This window comes from Hirundo rustica, chromosome 4 (genome assembly GCF_015227805.2).
Source record: "Hirundo rustica isolate bHirRus1 chromosome 4, bHirRus1.pri.v3, whole genome shotgun sequence".
In the NCBI taxonomy this organism is placed as follows: Eukaryota; Metazoa; Chordata; class Aves; order Passeriformes; family Hirundinidae; genus Hirundo; species Hirundo rustica.
The window spans coordinates 50,012,513-50,027,339 of NC_053453.1; the positions used below are offsets into that span (position 1 = coordinate 50,012,513).

Here is a 14,827-nt window from a genome sequence, read left to right on the forward strand (position 1 = left end):
ACACAGCCGACTTCAAAGCCCCTCTTTAAATAACAAAACCCAAAATGCCTAGAAAGTGGTCAGAAAATGAGCAGCCTAAACCTGACTATATTTCAGACAATGAAGTCAAGACAATTTTGCTGCATTTTAATTTCCTCTCCTGTATTTGATCCTCTTGCAGTATAGGGAGCTTTCAGCAATCCACAGAAATGACAGTGTTCAATGCTTGTCTGATTCACAGTAGCCTTAATATCTGGCCTCACTGCACAAGTATCAGATTAACAGCACCCAGTCTGATTTCAGTCAAAATTGTAGGTGTAATCTTCTACTAATCATTTTTGATAAAACACATAGTTAATTACAAACTTTCCTTCACCAACACAAGGGGAAAATATGTGTCTACCAACAACATAGCTTTTAAATTAGGAGTTGCAGGAATGCTTTTCTTTCATTCTCTTCACAATGACCTTAATGATGTCAATAAAGACTCGAATTTGAGCACTTGGCCTTCTATCCTCCTCCTTCTCTTTCAGCATCTGCTTTTCAGGAGGGACTACTGCATTTTTTTAGCTGAGAGAAGCACTACCTATGTGATGGGTTGTGGGCTGGCCAAATTAATGATTTCTGGCTTGTTGTCAGACAGATGTTTTAAACTAGTAGCTCTTTGGAAAAAGCCACAATGAACTCATCCATGTTCCAGAGATTTATTTTCTTCACCTTACCACAGATCTCCAATACTACATGCAAAGACCGTATCTGATGCCACTGTTGCTATTGATGGATCGCTAACCTGCCTTTAGCATCTCCTTCTTGCTTTAGCAGCTGCTGATTTATGTTTTATCAATGATATGTCCCACTGAATAAAATCTAAGCAATAATGTCTAAGAGGATGGTAAAGACTGTCTTTCCACAGAAGTATATGAAATAAACACATATAAAAGTAAAGTAAATATTAGATTTTAAAAAAATTATGGTTTTTTGTAAAGATCAGTCTGAGTTTTTTCTCGGCTTACTGAGATTTTCTAGTTCAACTGAAATAATATTTTAAATTACCTCATGGCACTCCCTCTGATTTACTCATTGATGCATAAATTTGTGCATAAAACAACATACTTTTTCCTTTATTTTTCTTGAAGGATCCCAATTAATTAGGTTAAGAAAACAAATGAGGTTTTTAAGAGACCTTTAAGTTTTAGTGGCTAAATGACATGGCTTGTTCTAAGTCAGAATTTTAACATACTTCTAAATATAAAAAGGACCAAATGTATCAGAGAAGTGACTTGTGTGCCAACATAGTGTGGTACTGATGTTAAACAAGGGCATTCCAACTTGTAGAGAAAGAGATCTTGCCATGTGGGTGGATGCTCCTGTCACAGGGCCATCTACCTCTAAGAAGGTGATACTCAGCAAGAAGAAATATAATTCTAACATTAGCAGGTTTGTTTTGCTACACTAGTACTTCAGGTAAGTTCTACAGAGAAGTTGCTCTGTCTTACCAGACACATTTCTTTAAAGCAGGCAGAAAGCTGCTGTGAATCGTGCCCTTTTCACTTTAGGCAAACCCGTGTCAACAAGGGATAAAGAATCATCCCTTCAGGCAGAGTTTCTATTGGCTTCTTCCTGTGAGTTCTTGGCAGGTGTTCTACGTGAAAAGCAGAGTTTCAAATGGAAATTGCATTAAGCACTTCCTCTGCATGTGTATGTACGGCACAGCTTTACTGCTCTCAGTTCTGGAACTCATTTCTGTGACAAGAGTAGAAACAAAATGCACAACATAGCTGGCCTTCCCAGGATCTGCCACTTGACTGCACTGGACAATGCAACTGCAACAGATGAAAATAATTTTGTTTCAACTATTGCTTTAGAAAAACACCCCAAGGTGTTCTATGAATCATAGAATGTATGCAGATATATATTAATATACACATCTTCCTAGCAAGATAAAATTGGCCTGAAAGCAGTAGCTCAGAGATAGATGATTATTTCATTAAGTGGAAGGCTGATGTGTGTCATTAAAAGTCTTTCAGAAAGAGCTGGTTTTCCACATTGCTCAAAATTTTTTTCTGTCAGAAATCCTACATCATGTGGTTTTTTTTGTTCCTCACCCACCAGTATTGTTATATATTCTTTCTGTCTAGGCATTTTTCTCTCTCACAGCTTTACATGAATACTGTACACGTCAGTTGTACTCCAGTGATTACATTAGATAGATTTTAATATATTAAAATTATTTTAATACATCATTTTTTTTAGTTTCTGTCCTTAAATCTCTCATGTACAATACTGCAGAGTTTCACAATGCAAAATTATCATTGCTAAGTGTGACCTAAAGTTAATTCACGTTAGGTATTGTGATATGTAATATAAAGTTCATTCGCATTTGGTCAGAATTAAGCTCTGTAAAACCTAAAGTGTAGTTGGGGTTAAAAAAACTGAACTGTAAGAGGGGGACACTAGGGTTGAAAGACAAGGAAGGCCCCTGCCGGGAAAAGCCTCAGGATAACCAATAACTCAAAGAATGGGAAAGATGATGAGATAGACTGTGTCTCCCCCGGAGATGGACCTGCTAACGACCCAGTGATAAAGAGAAGATAGATATCTTATCTGTTCCAGCCCAGTTTAACATTTCCAAAACTGTCTCCAGACCCAGCAATCATGACATTGTTTTACTTTGAGCACCTATTCAACCGACCGGAGACCTGAACATGAATACCTAATGAGGCAACCAAGAAGCAAGAGCACTACGGTCGCCTTCCACTCTCAGCGAAAGACTGTATGAAAACTGGCGGCTCAGGACACACTTTGTGAACAGGATAGGTACGGATCGATAGAGTCCGTTTCTGTGTTCACCATTGCCGAAACCCGGGGTTCAACGCTGTTCCTTTTAATTGTGGCTGTTAGAGACTGAATTGAAGTCTCGAAATAAAATTCTAAATTTTTGATTTATGAAATTGGGCCTGTTCATTTATTACACTAACTATGCTCACAGCTCAGGATGCAGAAACATGTCTTGTGTCTTGCCTTGAGCTTCCTCTTCTCTGCACAAAAGAAAAAGTCTTTGTTTGCAAACTGCAATTTTGGTTCACTAGCCAAACACTTGACTCCTTTCTAGAAAAAGACTGTTACCCAGAAACTTCCATCCTTGCTCCTTGCCAGCAGCACTACTCTACTTTACTCTACTCTACTTTACAGCTTCAACACAATTTCAAATTTCTACAAAGGAGGTGGGGTGTGTGTGGTGAGTTCCTGTCGGAGTCCAGGGCATTCCTTTGGTTGCCCTGGAAGGTCAGAGACCTGGACAGGGGCATCTGGGACGCTGGCACAGAGCCTAGTAAGACACTGGCTTTGATCTCAGTCCATGGGAGAGGCTTTCTACACTGCAAGATGAATTACGGACCACAAGAGTGTGAAAGATAGTAGTTTAGCTTATCACAGGGTGAAAAACAGTGGTTTTGGGGTTTTAGTATGGAAGTAGATGGGAGCAAGATGGAGGATTTGGGGTGTTGTCTCTTGCTTCTTCTTTCTTCTTCCTTCACTCCATCTTCTGCAATGATGATGGCACGAAGTAATTTAAGGAGATTGGGTCAAAGTAGAGATGACCTGTTTAGTATAAGTGATAGGTTTGGCAAATAATGATAAATAAAGAACACGTAACAATTAGTATAAGAGGCAGTGACCTCCCAGTGCAGGGGGAGTCGTCAGATGCCCGAGCAGCTGCACAGATCTTAGTTGGGCATTGAGAGAATTCTAAGATAAGAAACAATAAACAAAGCATGCAACCTTGAAAATCAGAACCTGAGGACTCTGTCTCTTTCTTGCGTCTGGTTCAGGGCTTTGCAGAAGGCAAAAAGACCCTAAAACCACCTGAATCTTGGGATTCAGAAGTTCCAAGAAGTTCCCTTCTCCTTTCATTTTGATGCTTGTTTCCAGTCCTGGATTCCATTTGAAGATGGCAGTGGGGATAAGGACAGGAAAACTCATGTGTTTAATTATCTTTTTCTGAGAACTTCTGACATATTTTTACATTTAAGGCAGCATAACATCAGAGTAAGAACAGCTGTCTGCCACATCTACACATGTATGCATAGCAACAAACTGGAATATTTTAAAGGTCTCTGTTTTTCACAATACAAGGTACCTACTTGTACCAATGTATGTCACAGGATTTTCCCCATCTAGCTACAAACATCCACAGCTTTGGAAAACTTTTAAGTAATTGTTAATAGTACACATTGAGAAGCCTTTGTAGACTCCTGATTTAAGACAAAGCATTATAATAGCATTAATACACAATGTGTTTCCAAGACTGAAAAGATTGGATACACTGTGGAATTACTTGCAGATCTCTGAAAAACTTCTGATCTGGTAGATTGCTATAGATATCTATAAATACATAAGAACTTTCATATAAGTTTTGATGTTCTTAATTGATTTATCAATTACTTTAAAACAAAAGTGTACAGTCTATCACTATTTGGTATAGCTAAACACATCTTCTTCTGGTATGCAGGAAACATAATTTATCTTAATGGTTTTCACATTGTTTATGAATAAAATAATGTGTCTGCCTCTTAGCATCCAAGCAGAGTGTAAAAGCACAAAAATGTCTTTTTTGTTTTGAAAATCATTGGAATAAAAATATAGGGCTTCTTTATTTTCAATTAGAAAGTCCAAGGAATATTAGGAAAAAAATTTCAAACCCCAAATCATTCTGGCTAAAATGAGACACCTATGCCATAGCTGTCTCTGCATGGTCATGTGCAGGGTTGTGTCAAAGGCACAGCAATAAAAATACTGGAACTATTTTTGAAAGAAAATTTAAAAATAGATTCCATTTGCATTGTAGTACATGACATATGCAAGACATGACATATTTTTAATTATATTAGAACAAACTCTTTCCTTATCTTCCAGAAGAAGCAGTAGTGAAGAGGAGATTTCTAAACACACAATATTACTGATTTATCACAAACTGTGGTATTTTGATGGCCTATGGTGTCCACCATCTCCTCCATTAAACCCTGACAGGCATCAAGCACACTGTTTGTGCCATTTAACTACGGAGATGCAGCAAGTTCTGTGTTCAGTACTTGTTCTTTCTCTTTCATGCTGTGAATGCCTTTTCCAGAGACAACCATAGGAAAAATGGACGGATAGCCCTTGGTGCAAAGCAATACCTTTAAAATGTCCTCTACTGTCACAACAGCCTGAACACTAGACTATAGGGACAGGGTCCTGATTCTCCTCAATTCTTGTATTTCCAATTCCATCACTGCCCAGAATGAGCTGTGGGCATGAGTGCAGTCAAACCCACCAACACTGTATCATCAAGGGGGAGGCACCTCTTAAACAGAGAGTTTGAATAGGACAGCAACTGCAGAGAGCTGATAATCCATGTCTCCCACATGGGCAGAACCCAAATGGGCAAACTTCTGGACTACTCTGCAAAAGTCTACAACCTCTTGCTTCATTTCCCATCTATGCTCAGAGGATGCCTCAATGTTCTGATAGTTGAAAGAACCTGAATGTTCACACAGAAGCCCCAAGAATAGAATGCCACACATTCCTACACCTAACATTCCATTCACTTGGCTCTATTTGGCCCTGTTTCAGATTCTTCAGCAATCAGTAGAAGAACCAAGTTGCACAACAAGCCTTTGGAATTACCTCCTAAAAGGACTTCAGTGATTATACAAAGAGACAGGGCACCAAAGTGTCCCTCCTATGGGGAACAAAGCTACCCTCTTCAAGTGCCACAATGCCTGAGATGGGTATTTACACAATACAGTCTGAAAATGGCACTGAGCCATAGAGTATAACTAAGCAAAGACATTTCTCCAGTTGTATATTGCAAATAAGGATCTTGAAAGAAATCTAAGATCTAAACACATTGAACAATTCAGTCCATTTCCTACTACCCTTATTTCTGTATAAATAATAGTAAGAATGATTGTTAGCTTCTCTTGTTTCCTCTTACACTGTAAGCACACATATAAAAATACATCAAAGATCACTATCACATGTGTTCAAACATTTGTCTGTGTTTAAAAAAATCTAACTACTTGTGAATGATAAATCCCTTTACCAATCAGGGGTCATTAGCAAGCAATTCATTAAGGGGAGGAGAGGAAAACCTTTGCTGAACAGTTTATTTTAAAATCCCCACCCAGTTCTCAAGTCAGTAGTTTATTGATGAGACAAACAGAAAATCTGGCTGCACAGGGAACAACCTGACAGAAAACTTCAGTGCACCAAAGATTTACTTTGTTTTAATGTGGAACACCAAGACAGCTTTTTAAGATACCAGGTGTCTCTTTCAGGGGTCTTTTAATGCAATAACCAGTTATACTCACATTGTACCACAGCCCTGCCTTCACAGTCTAAATATAACCTGATAATTAATTCTGGCAGAAAGTAGCAGCAGCTAAACCATTTGGGAAAATTCAGCTGTCCTAAGACTGCTGAAGAATGAACATAACATAGGATTGTGAAAATGATTATCCTGAACACAGGATAGTAGAACAGAGGTCTACCCGGGGCAGGATCCTATTTCTGACACCAAATGCTTAGCCAAAGGGAGTAAGAACAGTGTAAGTACATCCAGTTCATCCCCAGTCTGTCCCTTCCAGCTTGGAAAGATTTAGAGATTTCTGGAGTGGAAGATTTCATTTGGAGGATAAACATTCCCAGCTACCAACATCCCTTTTCCCACAAATCTGTTCCTTCTATATTCTCTGTCACTTTTGAGCTAACAGGCAGTCATCAAACTCCTCCCTCCCCTCTTTACTTACCTTGTTTCCAGTTTTCATGAACTAGAAGGCCAGCTCCTTAGTAACAGCATCATAAGCCCTTTCCCAGGCTAGGGCCATGAAATTTATTCGCATTGAAAAGTCTACTTTTGTTGCAGACCCCATGAAATATGCCTTCCTGTACAGAAACTAAACATAGATCAATGAATCCCACCCTAATCTATCACAGAGAGAGGATATGGTTCCAGCCTACCAGCCTGGGTATGTGGAGACCTAATTAGGGAGAGGTTACGATAAATATAATCATTCAGTTGCAAACTGGAGTGGAAGAATGGGACCAATATTTATATATGATTTTGTAAAAATATTCTTTCTCAAAAATTTAATTTATCTTCTAGAGTACCTTACAAACAGCAGGAATCATGCCCTTTATACTAGTGCAGTTGACCTTTCTTATATAGCCTTGCAACCTACTATAATTAACAAAACCTGCAAAAGAGAAATACAGCACTTTGACATTAAAATGCATATAGTATTGGTCTGTTCACATAAGATGCCTACCCAAAAGAGATTATTTTCAGCAACTGGCACTAAGCAAAGTATCCCTCACAAGCAGTAGGAGAGTATCGGAATAGCAAGGGTCATAATTTTCAGGCATTCTGGCAACACAAAAGGTGCAGTTGAAAAAAATGTGCAGTTTTGATGACCCTTTAAAATCTTTCATCAGTGTAATAGGTCCGAAATTCTTTTTCTATGTTTGGTGCATTCCTAAAGCAAGGTCTAAATAAAGTATCAAACTCTAATGCCATCTCCCTTTTTCTATTTTAACCACACTGAATGTTACTACTAATGAAGACCTCAAAAAGTCATATGCTTTGTGCTCCATTGGTCCTCTAAAGCATAAAATAGTACAGAACTGCACTCCCAAGGATGGGAGCAGCAAATACTGCGCTTCTGTGAAGATCCCAGCATGCAGAGGACACATTTGCTTTCCTGAGATATCCACCCACGCGTGGCACAGGAAAAATCAGTGGTCTGTATGACCCAAAGGCAGCTCTCAGAAACAAGTCACCTTTTTGCTTTGCTGCTGCCCTTATACCTGGTCTAAGTTGTGACGAGTTTTTTGCAACTCTTAAGGTTTTTTGAGCTTTTTGGCACCACAGTACGTTGGCTGGAGTTTCAAGTGGGTTCATTTGAACCCTAGAAGCACTTACCTTTAGCATATCTACTCATCCAAGGAATAAACCCCCATTCCTGATTTATTTTGTTTTGGTTTAGGTAGGGTTTTTTAGTTGGTTGGTTTGGTTTGGGTTGCTTTTGGTTTTGTTTGGGGTTTTTGTGGGTTTGTTTGGGTTTTTTTTACTTATATAGGAAAGTCTGACTTAATTTTGAGATATTAGAATGAACCAGCAGGCTTGGTGTTAGGAAAGAGGTCTTGCTAACTTTTGGAATGATACAAACCTTTTGTAGAAATTAATGACACTATGCAGCCATATTTTATCCTTTTTCTGACTTTAAAAGCATCTCTGCCAAAGTAGAAGCTAGTTTGTTCCATGTTTTGACAGTCTTCCTGCAAGAATCTTTCTTTGGAATATATGTAACATATTTAACATTAGAAATAGAGCCTTACATAACACTAAACCCCTTTAAGCAAGAACTATAAAACTAAGAAAAAGCCCCATTTTTCAGTCAAGCTTTACAAGACCGTAATAACTGAGTATTCAAAGTTTCTCTCACTCTTCCTTGAATTATAAGCTATTTTTTAGACTAAATGGGTCATTTCTTTCTCAGAAACTTTGCAAAATTTTATATATTGTCTATTTTCTTCAGAATAGAATGGTCAAGTTGTTTTAAGACAGCTATATTACTCTGGTCTCAGGACCTTATAACCTAGGTATCAGTGAGTTTAGTCCTAAGCATTTTCCTGCTTTTTTCCTCTTGAAAGGAAACTCTCTGATGGTAGAACAATCAGGAACATCCAAAGAGAATGGCATTTTGCAACCTCTGTGAGATGACTACATATTGTAAACTAAAAAACAGCCAGGAGAGCTGAAATCTGAGGTTGAATTGTACTGATTTTAAAGTAATCAAGCATAATTGATTGCAGGGCTGAATGAATGATTGTTTTACAACAGTGGACAGGAGAGTGAGCAAAGCAGGAAGGGAAAAAAAATAGTCTTTGAAAAGAGGTATGTTTAAAAACACACAAGCCCCCAGAGAAGCAAAGCACCCTCAAAGTCACCACTTAAAATTATTAATATTATTTTTGAAGCCCCTTATTGAAGGCATGCACAGGTCCCTCCCAGATAGATTCAGTAGTTGTGTGTGTCTCACGTGCAGCACAAATTGATAGAGGGATGCAAATTATGCCTGCATCAAATACATTTAAATTAAACAAGAGAGATAACACCGAAAAAGAGTGCTTTTTGCGCTAACATTTTTTTTCTTGTTAGCATGCTGTTGCAAAAGTGTTCTCCAAAGTGCTAGAATGAACATTCCAGGAGACTTGATAACCTTAGGACCAGGAATTTTCAAAGAAGTTACTTTTGTCAGAAAAGTAAAGGGCTGAATGAAATAGGCTGAATGACTAAGCAAAGTGATAGAAGATTTCAAGCTCTGCATCATCTGCTAGCTACTTCAGCTCTTAATTTCAAAGATTTGCATAATCACCATGTGGTGTCCTGCCACTCAGTCCGGTGACAAAAGGTCCTTCCTTATGGTAATTGAGGCAAACTGTTCTTGTTAGGAGCTTTGCAGAGGCTGCAGAGCACCAACAGCTGGGAGAATAGAGTCTGTGTTCAGCAGGGAGGTATTTACAGATCAAGCTTGAAGTACCAAGATGGGAGAAATTTTGCTCCATGCATTCAACTTATATTACTTTGAACACAAGCCGTAGATAAAGGGAAAGTTAAATATGCAGGCTGGTTTCTTTGAAATTAATGTCCCTTCTGCATAGGAATGATTCTTGTAAACATGCAGGAGTTTTAATATGAAAATTAGCTTGATGAGGGGAATACTAAACTTCTTTGAAATCTGCTTGCATTTTCTGTTCTTCATTCCACACAACAGAAAGTTCTAAGTACACCCAGCAGAAGGCATATCAAAAAAGATTGTTCCCCTAATAATGTTAGCCAAGTAAGATAACAGCATTACTGTCACTGCAAATTCAAATTTCCAGATGAATTTACATCAGCCATCCCCACGCCATGCATGCATTTGCTGCCAAGAAATACTTGCATGACAGAGCTTCCTGGCAGAATTATTTACAGGGTTTTAGTCTTTTAATCTAGGAGAGATAGATGCCACATACCCTGCCAGTCAGCAAAGAAAAGAAAATGTGATTTAACCAGCAAGTCACATCTAACTAACACAGATCTTCCAAAAACCATTTACACTCAAATGTAGATGCTAACAAGCATATGCATATTTTGTGATGAGAAATGGATATCTTTTGCACAGTAAATTATCATTGTTGTAGGCTTCAGTCCTAGATTTTTGATAATTCAAAGTTAATTAATTTAGTATTAAGCTTATTAAACGTGTTTCCTTTTCTCCTTTCATTTTGGTTGCTAATTTCAAGAACTATGACATTTTACTTGCCTCCCAAATCAGTTCTTCTACTGGCCAAGCCCCTTAGTTCTTCTTTCTTATTTACATGCTCAGTAAGTACAGTCATCAATAAAAATGCTACAGATTGATAAACGGCAAAAAAGAGGATCCAAATGTAAAGAAAAACCTGTCTAAGGCAAACATACCCTCTTTTAAACTTGTAACTTATCAAATACCTCTTATCATAAAAAGCAAGAGAGTGCAAAAAACGTTTCTCAGTGAATTTCAATTATCCCAGTAGACTTTCACCATAATGCCAGAAATGAGAAGTCCTTTCAGCACATAAAGTCCTTTCAAGTATCATGGATATGCCTGTATAATTTCAGGTAGCAAGGAATGTCCTTTCCAAAATGTACAGTTCTTTGGCTTTGAAAGGGATCTTTTTAAACACTAAATTCTTTAAAGCAAAAAATTTCCAGAATATTTTTATTTGTTTCCCTGAGTGAAGCATCTTTACATGTTAACTAAATTTTGGTAATAAATTATTTCAAAGGCAACTCTTCCTTCTGGTTGTGTAGATTGCCTGCAGTACTGATTTGTATAAGTGATATAAATGACAGTCTACATTACTGTATATACTGTATATATCTAAACCGCAAAATGCAGTAGGGTTTTACCAGAAGCACAGAGAGAGAAAATCTTGCCAGGGAACCTCTGAATTCCTGTTATTACCAAATGGGTAAAAAATGTTAGGAAATGTTGCAAGTTGAGAATAGCTAAGAAGATTCCAGAGTTTCACACAATGAAAGTATTCACTTTACAGCTGCTTAGACATATTAAGTAAGACTTTTCTTCCACAGCCAGCAAATTTAAGGACTCCCTATTGTGGATTATGTAACCTAGAAATGTGTATTCTATTTAATCTGTTGAAGGTTGTTTTTTTGGGAGATGTTTTGTCTTTCTCTTGCTTCTCCAGGGGGGAAGGAGGAGGATGCCTCCTGATAATGGCCCAATCATTAAAACCAGGTGGGGCAGTGTTTCTTATCTCTTTCACCACCCCTCCATCCTCCAGGGGGACATCTTCTGATAATGGGCCATTAGGGCCCACCAATGACATGACACATTCCATCATCCCATTGTGAGATGCTCCACACAGTGGGGGAGGAGCCAACTGTTCCTAGATAGATAAAAACTGAGACTGCAGGACACAAGGTATCTGGTTTTTCCACTGGATTCCCAGAGGAATACTGGACTCATCTTACCACCACTGGACTTTCTACAGGACCATCACTACTCCACAGAACCACATCTGTTACTCCAGGAGGACTTATTTGGACTGCTTCCAACACCCTGACCAACAGGGTGCCAGGTTGTATCCCTGACTCTGTCAGGGTTTTTCCGGGATCTTTGTTTGCTTCCTTGCTTGTATTTTTTGTACTACTACATTTGTATTTTCCTTTTTATTTTTAACATTCCTAGTAAAGAACTGTTACTCGTATTCCCATATCTTTGCCTGAAAGCCCCTAATTGCAAAATTATAATTGGAGGGAAGGGGGTTTACATTCTCCATTCCAAGGGAGGTTCTAGTTTCCCCTGGCAGACAACGGTCTTTCAAAACCAAGCCACTCCCAGAAAAATGAGGTTTGACAAGTTCTGCAGAATCTGAAAATAAAGGAATTTGTCACCAATTTGTAACATTGTCTTGATTTGGAATAGATTAACAATGGAAAGAGCAGACAGAAGTCCAGAAACCAAAGTACTGCTTGTTGCACAGCAAAGGCGCAATGCCTTCCGAAGGGAGGCGAGGGGTTTTTTTGTTCCAAGATTTTCCTAACCCTTATATTGAGGAAATGTACTGGGATCACAGCTTAACCTCTTCTAGGCTTGTTTTATGCTTCCTTCTGTTGCTCTAACAGAGAGCCTAAATGACAATACCATTGCTTTAAAGTTAACCTACTGTGCACAATACAGACACAACTACACCATTGTGCCAATTCACTGCAGCCAGCAGTCTGCCCCAATGGCTTTGAATGCTTGACTTCCGTAGCCTAGTACCCCACTAGCCACAACACACCACAACTGCTCTTATAGAAGGAAAATGGTAACTGGACGTTTCTCAAAACTAAAAACATGCTGTCTCTGATTTTGGAAAGAAATGCATATTTGCCTTAATACCATTACATCTAAATTTATCATCTAATTGCTTATATTCATCATTGCTTTTCTTCTTCATAAGAGAAAGTTCCCTCGTATGGGTGTACCTGTAAAGGTGTCAGGAGTCTTCCCTTCCCCATTAATAGCCTTTTTCTTCCACTTGTTTCTCCATTTTCCTCTGGGTTTTGTTTCAGTTATTTGACACCTTTATCTCTGCTTAAAATCCAAGCTTGGAAGTTGTAGTTCTGCTGATGGCTGAGCAGTACCTCTTTGCAAGCTTTCACAAAGCAAGTTCTAAAATTTATTTTTAAGTAAGGTACAGTACAGACAACTCACTGCTCCCTAGCCGCTCTAACACCCAGATTAATAATAGAAGTCATGAGCCCCAAGCTCCTTACTGGTTACAAATAAAACTGGCAGGGAAGTAACTGGAAAGGAATGCTGAAACAATGAACGATATCTATTATTTCTTGTCCTTAGCATACACCTACCTGTGAACTTCATTCAAAGGAAACTACTGTCAAATAAATAGAATTCATGATAGACAATAAAAGTTGTCATTCTTGAAAGAAGAAATGGTGCAAAGGGAAAAAAGTTGCTGTGAAGAAAACAGAAGTAGTGTGCTATCAAAGAAAAAAAGTACTCTCAACATGCACTTTATCAAGGATCTTTTCATTCCATGGTCCTGGTCTCTTTTACTGATAAGAATTAAAATGCCATTTTAAGTCCCAAAAATACCTTCTACTATGCTACACTGCCTTAATGTTTGGAATATACGCTAACTGGACAAAGAAAATTTCAGAGTGAGTATAGCATACACTACTCCAACAGTGAGAGAGCTACTTGATTGTGATAACAGCAGTCGAATAGAAGGAAAAACCCAAATAGTATGAACTATTTAAAATTAGATGGAACAAAACCCTAAAAACTTACTGCATGCGGTAGCAGGATGGTAGCTTAGAAAAGAGTGCTGTAAGATCTGTTATCTGAGTAATTAATATACATAAGAACATCGTCTTTCTAGAATATCAAGCTGCTTATGGTATCTTAGATAAGGTACTACTGCTGGACAACTGATGTCTTTAATTATGAACCTACAGCTGTTAATTTGTGACTTTGAATGAAGAACATATGATTTTTTGTTTCAATTAGAATTTCCTCTTAGGAGTGCTATTCATTGCTGTTGCTGCTGACCATAATCTTAGATCTGCTTGCATACAGCTCAAATAGTTGCAGTTTAACCTGGACACAAACACAAAAAATGAAAAAATGGGACTGTAAGTTAGTGAAGACAAGACTCCTGTCATACAAAAAATGTTCTCCATAGGTCATAGATGCTCTTGCTTCCTAAGAGGAGAATATGACAGACAAAACTAACCTCATATAGTGAAAGAAATCATTATCCAAATGGTCACTAATGAACTTCATTTTAGGAAACCTCTGGGATCTACCTAAAAAGGGATCTTTTTTCTCAATCAGAGACCTGAATTTTCTGCTTGCACATAGTTTAATATTAAAGCACAGGCCATACTTATCAACAGCTGTATAATATGTAGCATCTCAAAGTGAATGTTGTCATTGTGCATGTTCAAGATACCTTTTTTAAAAACTGTGATGCAGAACTTTCTTGTCAATCCCTTAACATACTGCATACATCACTATATATCTTTAGCAACAACAACATTTCAGTAGTAGTAATTTCTGAACTTCAACGAAAAAGACAGAAGCTGAAAAAACAGGACAAACAAGTGAACAGAAGAACTAAAACAATGCATATTGGTATGAGTCACTGTAAATTCTTTAATCTGTGTTGACAAAGATTATGGTGACTGGATACTATGAGTGCATGAAACTCATGGCATAGACCTGTGTAGCAACTTACAATAGATAATCTAAAATTTATAAAAATTAAGCCATTTACTAGATCTGCGAGTTAAGAGGGGTACACTAAGATTTTGCAGGCAGAACTGTCTGTCTCACACAAATAGACTCTGCCTCCCAGCACCCAAGTAGCTGCATACATCATATATCATGCTCTTTTCTGGGCAGCAACACTGGAAGATTATTGTGACACTCCAATAAATATGCTACAAAACTGGGCAGCTTTAATTTCCTCTGCTCAAGAAAGAAATTTGGAGTTTAATTTTCATTGTTAAGAATGACTTAGCTTGGCCAGTACTCCTCTGCTATAAGAAAAGATATTTCTAAAATAGCACTGGCAATTATCATAACAAGGAATGAACTCATGATGCCAATTAGAATTTGATGGTTCCCTGGAGATTTTGACTTTCTTTTGAATAGCTTAATTCTGTTAATCAGTTAACCTATGTTGTAAGATCTCATGCAGATCCAAAGGTTTTGTTAGTGTTATAGCAAAAAAGAGTTTGATCTACACC

The 14,827-nt window shown here is 38.0% G+C and overlaps 1 protein-coding gene across 7 annotated transcripts in view; it reads right to left on the bottom strand.

Moving 5' to 3' along the window:
- ANO4 (anoctamin 4) overlaps positions 1 to 14,827 on the bottom strand; it is a 244,889-nt gene that overhangs the window by 131,260 nt on the left and 98,802 nt on the right. The window lies entirely within an intron of this gene.